This window comes from Centruroides sculpturatus, unplaced genomic scaffold (assembly GCF_000671375.1).
Source record: "Centruroides sculpturatus isolate CEXI.00-Female unplaced genomic scaffold, Cexi_2.0 scaffold179, whole genome shotgun sequence".
Classification (NCBI taxonomy): Eukaryota; Metazoa; Arthropoda; class Arachnida; order Scorpiones; family Buthidae; genus Centruroides; species Centruroides sculpturatus.
The window spans coordinates 130488-133956 of NW_019384425.1; the positions used below are offsets into that span (position 1 = coordinate 130488).

The window sequence follows — 3469 nt, forward strand, 5'->3', positions numbered from 1 at the left end:
GATAAAAAAAAAAAAAAAAAAGTTGGAGGGTCAAATTTGATGCGATTCCAATACTTTTCCGTTATATATACATAACAAGTTGGGAAGTAAAAAGGAGTCAGAGTCAGTGGATTTTTTGACAACTCCAACTCCGGCTAAAACATAAAAACTACACGACTCCAACTCCACAGCCCTGGTTCGTACTTAATTTATAATTTTGTCACTGGTTTGTTAGGTTTTTGCAGTGTTCATTAATATTTGGTATTTTGACAAAGTTGAAAAGAAATAATTGGATTGGATTGAATTAATGGATAAGGCAACAACACACAATATCCTGCAAGAAATTTCTATAGTCAGCTGCCCTATTTAGGTGTTAGACATGTGAAGAAACATGAAAAACTCCAACATGTCCAGACTAGTGATCAGGTGTGAAATTACATTCAATTGCTAGTGTACAGTGGTGTTATCCACTCAACCATTAGTGGGCAGAAATAATAAAAAATTCTTATATATTAAGTAAATAAATTACAATTTATTCAATCTGAATACTGTAACTGATGTTTTTTTAATATTTTAAACCTGTATTAAATTTACATGTTTAGTACTTTCGGTTTTATTATACATGGATTTCATTAAAATATAACTTGAAGCTAAATACAGTGCTAAATTTATAGAAATATCATTAAGTTTACATTATTGAATATTGGAAACCTAATGAATTAATTTTTGCATTTTATTATTTTCAATAGAGTCAAAAATTAAATTAATATATTCATATCTTCAAACATTCCAAATTTATTTTATTCATTTGAGTTAGAATGTAAAATATAAACAGCTTATAATATTTAAAGTTTTTAATTAATATTTTAATTTAAAATAAAGTTTTTTAAATACATGACTACAGTTGTTTTAATATAATATTTTAATGTATTTTGTGCCTGTATATTTTCAAATTAACTTTCTTATCAACACTATAAAATGTCTAATATAATACTAAATTCATTATCTTTCACTGTCTTCCTGTTTTTAATCTACAATCTATGTTTTAGATATCTAGTTAACAGAAAGCTACAAATACTTTTCTGTGAAATCTGTAAAAGATTTTGTTTCTCTCACTCCTTCCATATCACTGTAAAATTTTATAAACAAACGCGATATTAAATCTACTTCTATTATAAAAAATAAAACTACATTTGAACAAGTCAAACTTACTAAACAATCAGATTTCTTCTTTTATATTATTTAAATTTTTTGTTATTTTTTGCACGTCTGGCATNCCTAAAATATATAATAATAAATTTAGTTCTTTTGAATACGTTAAATGTGGAGTATTATTTCTTTAAGTGAAATTAAATAATGCACTTCAAAAATTCAAATACTATTACTAAATTTGAGGATGTTTTAATTGAAAGTATATTTTCACAATAAATGAGATTAATAATGCATATTAAAATATTATGTTTCTTTATAAAAATTCATAATAGATAGAAGATTGGGATATGAAACCCAAAATGTCTCCTTTTTAATTTTTTTTAATCATAAAATTATCACAGATTTAATAATAAATCATTTTAAAATATGCTTGTTTAGATATTTGTACCAGAAATTAATTTTAAAAATAATAATAAATAGATGAATATGATATTATATAGCATACTTTTTTCTCCATTATTGGAGATTTTAAAACAAAAGACCACTAAAAATAAAGCACAATGCATTTGAATACCATCAATGAAATTATTTAACATCTATTAAGAAATAAGAAAAAAAAAAATTCTGATTTCTGTCTTGTCAATTTAAGAACTTTTTAAAAATTAATTCAATTTGTCAATTTGTTTTAAAATAGAATTATCAATATAAAAATTTTATCTGAAGCTGTAACTTTTACTTTAAAAAAAATTATACTTACTCTATTTGTTTAGTGATGATTAGTTTTAACTTTTATACATTTAAATTTTTTAAATCTATATCTTCATAAGTTTTTACTTGCTATCTGTAAAAAATTATTACACAATTAAAACAAATCCATATTATTTTATTGAACTAATAAATATAATAAAATAATTAAAATAAGTATTTTAATAATTATAATTAAAGATGGGGGGGCGTGTTCATCCGTCGAGGCTGTTGGCATGTTTTCCTTTGTACCATATTATCCATGAAAATATTTGAAAAACAAAATCAGAAAAAAATGAAAGAGGAGATTGATGGTTTGAAACATCAAGTAGAGAAATTACAAACAGACAAAGATTTCATCCAATTTAAAATGTACTGTACATGTTAATAAACGAACATCGCTATAACAACATAATAACGTACAATTATCCAAACTACAAAACCACTTCAAGAGCAGAAATACTAAAATTTATTACTAATGTATTAAATATAAATAATATAACTCAAGACAATATACTAGAGATAGTCCAACTATCGAAAACACTAAATTTAACAACAAGAATAACATTTAATAATAATCAAACTAGAGATCTTATTTTTTCTACCTTCATACAAAAAAAAACAACAAAGTCTACTAGAGGAATGGCAAAACATACAGATTTCTCTGGATTTAACTAACAACTCAAGAAATAGAAGGAAACATTTACTACCAAATTTTTATGAATTACGTAAACAAAATCCTCAGGTAAAATTGCGAAATGACATCTTAGTAATTGATCGTGAAAAGCTAACTTATAATTTAAACATGGAAAAATTGGTGCATACTTTTCTTCCATCAACAAGAATAGCAAACTTAACTAAATGACATATTAATAAGCAAGATAAAACTCAAACCTGCAAACTCTACCCTAATAATCAATGCCTCTCAATCATAAACCGGATTAGTCAAGGACTTAAATATAAAATACTACAAATAGATGCCTTTATTTCTAAACATGATCCGAATATTATTGCCATCACTGAAACCTGGATATATTCTGAAATAGTCTACAATTCTACCTTCTTTGAAAAATTTACAATAGAGTCAGCTTTGGCAAAAAAACCAATAGGCCCAGGCCTCCCAAGTGGAGGACTTTGCATATTAAAAAAAAAAAAGGTCTTTGCAAAATTTTACAAACAAAAAAAATATATTAATTTCATTCTGCTCCTTCTTCAAATCATTAAATCTGCTCTTGCTAATATTACGAATAATTTAATAACTTTAATGCTTACGTATATTTCACCTGATGACATAATTAATTTCATTGGCTAATTCAAAAAGTTGTATTCATTTCATTGGCAAACAAAAAAAATATATTAATTTCATTCTGCTCCTTGTTCAAATCATTAAATCTGCTCTTGCTAATATTATGAATAATTTAATAACTTTAATGCTTACGTATATTTCACCTGATGACATAATAACTTTGAATGAAATAACTAAACAAATGGAGATCTGGCAAAATATGACTCCTTATTCCATAATTTTGGGCGATTTCAATGCAAGAATTGCGGATAATATGGACTCTAAATATAAAGGTAATAATTTTTTAAT

The 3469-nt window shown here is 24.8% G+C and overlaps 1 protein-coding gene across 5 annotated transcripts in view; it reads right to left on the bottom strand.

Annotated features, from left to right (window-relative positions):
• Nucleotides 1-3469, bottom strand: part of LOC111619534 (UDP-N-acetylhexosamine pyrophosphorylase-like) — a 57233-nt gene that overhangs the window by 40377 nt on the left and 13387 nt on the right. For all 5 annotated transcript variants that reach the window (XR_002755773.1, XR_002755772.1, XM_023361272.1 and 2 more), the window contains exon 2: nt 1889-1972. The gene's annotated coding sequence lies outside the window, so the exon portion shown is untranslated. The remainder of the gene's footprint in view (nt 1-1888; nt 1973-3469) is intronic.